The sequence below is a fragment of the Rutidosis leptorrhynchoides genome, chromosome 11, assembly GCF_046630445.1.
Source record: "Rutidosis leptorrhynchoides isolate AG116_Rl617_1_P2 chromosome 11, CSIRO_AGI_Rlap_v1, whole genome shotgun sequence".
Lineage (NCBI taxonomy): Eukaryota > Viridiplantae > Streptophyta > Magnoliopsida > Asterales > Asteraceae > Rutidosis > Rutidosis leptorrhynchoides.
This window is the reverse complement of record NC_092343.1, coordinates 399,470,250-399,476,854: the sequence shown is the minus strand read 5'-3', so window position 1 is coordinate 399,476,854 and position 6,605 is coordinate 399,470,250.

Sequence of the window (6,605 nt, the reverse complement as noted above, 5' to 3'; positions counted from 1 at the left end):
CATAATCAGTAAAAATATATAAAATTAAAAATCTAGGGTTTGTGTTTATACCCTAGAAGTAACTAGTCAAACAAGTTACATAACACCCCCTAGGAGTGATGGATGATTTTTAGGAGTAAAAATGTGCTGTTTATTAATTCAAAATTGTAGCCCATCAAAATACAAAAGTATGGGATTTTGAACCAACTCGTTTTGAGTCCGAATGAGCGAAATATGCTAAAAACAGTGAAGCGGTTAATTTTCTTAACCATGTACTAGGAATAGCACATAAATACAAAAATTATTACAAATAATAACTATGAACATAGTATGCTATAAAAATGTAATTAGATAGATCAAGATACAAAAAAGTCATAGCTGACGTTTCTCGTTCGCAACCCGAGGCAGAAAACACCGCTGCGCGATTAAATATTCGGAGGAATTATGTACGCGCAAAAAATAAAATATATAAATACTATATATATTTATATGATATAAAAATATCATAATTAAAATAATTTGGATTCAAAAATCGCAAAAGTCTGACCGCTGGTTTGAAACCGAAATGATTCGCCGGATAGAAATCCACGACACGTAGAAACGTACAATTTTAAATACGAATACAAATATTCATATAGCACATAATAAATAATATATTATTACTAAAATAATAATATAAGTCACAGAAATGACGTGGCACGAATATCAATTATCGGAAGTTAAATAACAAACGGTAAAAGATAACTGAAAAAGTAGGGTCGTGACAGTACCTTCCCGTTACGGAAATTTAGTCCCAAAATTTAAGCAGGTGCAGGGGTTTACTCATCATTTGGGAACAAATGCACGGGTACTTCTGCCTCATCTTATCTTTATGCTCCCAAGTGAACTCGGGTCCGCGTCTGGCATTCCATCTAACTCGGACGATAGGAATTCTACTTTGCTTGAGTGTCTTAACCTCTCGATCCATAATCTTGACAGGTTCCTCAATAAAATGGAGTTGTTTATTAACATGAAGTTTATCAAGAGGAATGGTTTCATCTGCCTCGGCCAAACACTTCTTCAAATTCGATACATGAAAAACGTCATAAACAACTCTAAGCTCTTGTGGCAATTTCAAACGATAAGCCACGGGTCCAACTCTCTCAGTAATCTCAAATGGTCCAACAAATTGAGGACTTAACTTTCCCCTCTTACCAAAACGTACCACACCTTTCCACGGTGATACCTTCAACATGACACGATCACCAACTTGAAATTCTAAATCTTTCCTTCTAACATCGGCATAACTCTTTTTCCGACTCCTGGTGGTTCTCAACCTTTCTTTAATCTGCACTATCTTCTCGGTAGTCTCATGAATAATTTTTGGGCCTGTGAGTTGAGCATCCTCAACCTCATTCTAAAACATAGGAGATCTACACTTTCTGCCATACAGTGCCTCAAACGGTGCGGCTTTATTACTTGTATGATAACTGTTATTATAAGAAAATTCAGCCAACGGCAAATATCTATCCCAACCATTACCAAAATCAATGAGCACGCTCGTAACATGTCTTCTAACGTTTGAATAGTCCTTTCACTCTGACCATCTGACTGTGGTTGATAAGCAGTGCTCATATCCAATTTTGTTCCCAAAGCTTCCTTTAAAGACTGCCAAAACCTCGATGTAAATCGACTGTCTCGGTCTGAAATGATAGATAAAGGAACACCATGTCTTGAAACAATTTCCTTCAAGTACAAACGAGTAAGCTTCTCCTTCGAATATGTTTCCTTAATCGGCAAGAAATGAGCTGACTTTGTAAGTCGGTTAACAATAACCCAAATGGTATCATAACCACCCACTACTCTCGGTAACTTCGCAATAAAATCCATTGTAATACCTTCCTACTTCCACTCGGGAATCTCAGGTTGCACCAAAAGTCCGGACGGTTTCTAATGTTCAGCTTTAACCTTAGCACAGGTCAAACATTTAGCCACATACGTAGCCACATCAACTTTCAAATTAGGCCACCAATATAGCTCCTGATAACTCCTAAATTATACAGTTTTTTAATAACATTTTGAGGAGTTATCTTAGTATTTTTAAGTCATTTTGATACCAAAACACACTAAAATGGGTAAAATGGGAAAATGATATTTCTAATGATTATGTCCAAATTATGTATTAAACAGGATCAAAAATAAAGAAAATTGCAAGTTGGCTGAATGAAGCCGCCGGCATGATAGCTAGGAAGCCGCCGGCTTTGTCAAGAAAAGTACAGAATGTTCCAGAATCAATAAAATATTGAAAGAACTTATTGATCAAGCAAAAAGGCAAGGAAGCTGCCGGCTTCCCTATGAAGCCGCCGGCCTGGTTACACGTTTTCTCAACTTATTGATCAAGTCAAGTAAAAATGGAAACAAAATCAAGATAAAATTAGAAAGATCCGGCAAATAAATGAAGCCGTTGGCCTGGCTTTGAAGCCGCCGGCTTTGGTATGACGGTTACGAAGATTGACTTGCCGATCAAGTTTAACTTGCACGAGGAGTCACCGACTCAAGGCAAGCCACCGGCTTCCTACTGAAGCCGCCGGCTTGGCCAGCCGACTCAGAATACTATAAATTGAAGCCTTTTGTTTCAGTTTTCATAAGTTCAAAAATTCAGAAGTTTTGTAGAGATAGTTAGTCCATTTTTTAGGGGTTTTCTCTAAACCCTTAGGTTAGATTTACTATTTTGTAATCAAGATTCAAGTTTATTCAAGTTATTTTACATCTACCTTCTTTTACAAGGTATGATTCTATCTTTAAATTATTGTTTTGTCTATTTTATTTTCTGTAATTGTTTTTGTTCGTCTTTTATCATGAATTAAAAGTTTATAGTGATTACGTGGATAAAAAGTCAACTTCATCTGGAATTCAGATGAAGCCGCCGGCTTCACACCCAAGCCGCCGGCTTGGTGTGAAGGAAGCCGCCGGCTTTGTGCTTCGTCCTGTACAGTTTCTGGTTCTTTCCCAGATCTGTATGGTTGAGTTTCTGTGATGATATTTAAACTGTTTTGAATCTGTTTTGCTTGATTATACTTGTTTGCCATGCTTAATGTTTAAATAACATGATTTTAGGATTGATTAGTCCTTGATCTTATAAATCTATTATTTGATTCATGCTACTTGTTTAGATCTAGTCCATCAAACTTGTTAAATTGAATTGCATGCAACTAAGTTAAAGAGTTTAATAGTGATAAATTTGTTTAATTTGAATTACACTTATATAATAAAGATTGATTTTGTTAGGTTTAATCGAAGATCCTTCGTTTGGATTTGTTTAATTAAAGATTGCATGAGAACTTAGTAGTAATTGACTTTCAGCTAGTAACTTGAGTTGATCTACTTGGTGTTTAATAGCTTATATAATTTGTCAGTCTATTTGCATATTGGTCCTCATCACAAGATTGATATGTATCATGCAGTTGAATTGAACATGAAGAATTAAGATGTTAATTATGCACATCACATATCTAGCATATGCTTTAAATCCTACTTATTGATTGATATGCGACACTTAGTTTAACCTATTAAGGGATAATAATTGGTCTATGGTTGTTATTCTACTTTGTGTTAATATAAGTCATGAGCTCATCTAATATGAATTCTGTATGAATTGCTCGTCCATGTAATCGCTTGTATGATTATTTATATATTTATTTATTTCTTTATCTTTATTTTTGAATCTTCAATTCCTTGTTTTATTTTGTTTATCTTTTAAAAAACTAAACTCTTTCCTAAGAGCAATCTATCCTATAAAAACCACAAAAATATATCTTTAATTCTTTAATAAGAATTAAATAATAATAAATAACTCTTATCGATTTCAAGCTTCTCTCTTGGGATGATAACCTTAAATACTACACTTGATCGGGTTTTCTTGCTCGTTAGGGTATTAAAGTGTATTAATAAAGGTTTTATAAATTTAAAAGTTGAAATAGAAGATTAAGCACTATCGCACACACTTTCAACACATCAACTTTTTGGCGCCGCTGCCGGGGAGAAGTGCGGTAAAAATGAATATTTGAATTTATTTTTTTGGTTTATCAAGAATTCTTGTCGGGTGGTTCAAAAATTTCTACTTGGACTTGGTTGTTGGGCTTCCAATTTAAAGGGCCCTGCCTCTCCAATAGATCTACGTTACCACTTCGTATTGAAGGAATGATAGATTGAAAGTTTATTTATTTATTTGTTATAAGCGATAAAAGTTGTTAATTAATATTTATATTATTAATATATTCAATATAATTTAAAATTTACTTATATTCTAAAATACTTCTTAAATAGAAAACTTAAAAATATAAATCCTTTAAGGCTTAAAATTTTTCTCCTAAAACATTTCTTTTTATGATTCTAGATCAAATGAATACTCGGTCCAAGAAACCGATCTTACAAAGAACGTTGTCAAATCCTGATATATTATTTAAACTTTCTAAGGAGTCGAAAATAGTTAAGAAATTAGATTTCCAAGAAGGAACTACTTCTGATGATGATTCATTATCTAGCCCTCCATCTAATCCTAATTCTAATTTGGGATGTCTTTTTGGTTCAGAAATTAAAATGACTGATTCAATGGAAGCGTTAATGAAAGTTGGTCGAGAAGGGTTAGGTCATGCTATTACTAAGCCCGAAATTAAAGAGAATTTTGATATTAAGGGTCCTATTTTTCATTTGCTAAAAGATAATCAATTTAGGGGTACGGAGAAGGAAGATGCTAATGCTCACATTCGAAATTTTAAAGATATCTGTAATCTGTTTAACATTAATAATGTGGAGAGTAATATTATTTATCTTCGTCTCTTCCCATGGTCACTAAAGGATGAAGCTAGGGAATGGTTGAACTCGTTACCTGAGGGAGATATTACTAGTTGGGATACAATGGTTGAGAAGTTTCTCACTCGATTCTTTCCTGCGTCTAAAACTGTCACCCTTCAAACTGAAATTGCTAATTTTCGTCAGAAAACTAACGAGTCTCTTTATTCTGCGTGGGTTCGATTTGGTCAAATGCTTAGAGGTTGTCCACAACATGGTTTGGATAATTTTAAAAAGGTAACTACTTTCTATAAGGGTTGTGATATTGCTACTAGAAGAGAAATTGATACATCTGCTGGAGGAAACATTATGAGCAAAACTGCCGAAGAAGCCGAAACTCTTATTAACAAGTTGGCTGCTCATTCCCATGAATGGCACCAAGACTTAGATATTTCTCGTTCGGTAAAATCTGTTAGTTATGATTCTGAAGATATGGTTAAAGCTATAAATGTGCAACTGTGTAATTTAGGAAGGCAAATTGAAAAGCTTACTAAGAAAATGCATATGATTAAGGTAGGTTGTGAAAAATGCCAAGGTCCTCATGCTACTAAATATTGTGTTGCTAGTCTAACCATGGAGCAAGTCAAGAATGTTTCGTATGTTAATCAATTTCAAGGAAACCCGAATTACCGAAATAATTATAATGCGCTTTATCCTGCTAATAATAATAATAAAAACCTGCCTGGTTTCTTTCCTGTTAGAGCACCTTTCATTCCAAATTCTAATGCTCAAAAATCTAATCTTGAAGAAAGCATCCTCACCTTTATTAAAAATCAAAATGAAGCTAATGATAACATTAAAGCTCAACTTTCCCAAGTGCAAAATAATCATCAAGCGTCGATTCAAAACTTAGAGTGCAATGTTACTAAGTTATTCAAACTTGTCGAGGGAAAAGTTCCTGTTGAATCTGAAGTTTCTAAGGATGTTCGTTTTGAAAAGGTAAATGCGGTTACTTTTATTAATATAAGTGATAGTGATGACAGTGAAGGTTCTGTTGACTCTGAATATGATTTTGATAAGGGACCTAGGGAAAATGATCCTGAATATAATAGGTTTTGGGAGACTGTTAAGGGAATATCTGAAAGAGAACATCTTGGAAGAAAAGCAGTCCGTGAATATGTAGCCTCTAGGGGAGCTGATATAATGTGGGAGTATGACTTAACTGAGGAGGAATTGTCCAAAGAGGAAGAAGAAATGAATGGTGGATATCCTGATTCGGAAGATGACGATGTTGCTACTAAATCGAAATCCATTAGGGAAGAGGATACTGATTTAGATGAATATGTGGACAAAGTAGTTGAAGAAACCACTCGAAAGATAGATAATGAAGCCGAAGAAGTCACAAAGTTCGCTGAATCGTTGAAAGGAAATAAACGTTGGGTATTCATTCCACCACGTGATGAAATTCAACATGATAATGTGATTAAGGAAAATGAATTTGTTAGTGAAGTGCCATTAAAGCCAATAGAAATTTCAATTTCTGACTTTCCAATAGTTCATGCTAATTCTGGAGAATTTCATATCCCTTGTGAAATTAATGGTTCCACATCTATTCATGCATTAGCTGATAGTGGGTCTAGTGTGAATATTATGCCTTTTAGTATGTTTGAACGATTGAAGCTAAACACGCTAGAACCTATTGATGGGAATGTTTATTTTGGTACTCAAAGCTTAAGTCGTCCAAGGGGTATTGTGAAAAATGTTAAAGTTAACATAGGGTTAACTAAATTTCTTATTCATTTCCTTGTTATGGACATGGTGGAACATAAAATCACACTATTCTCTTGGGAACACCA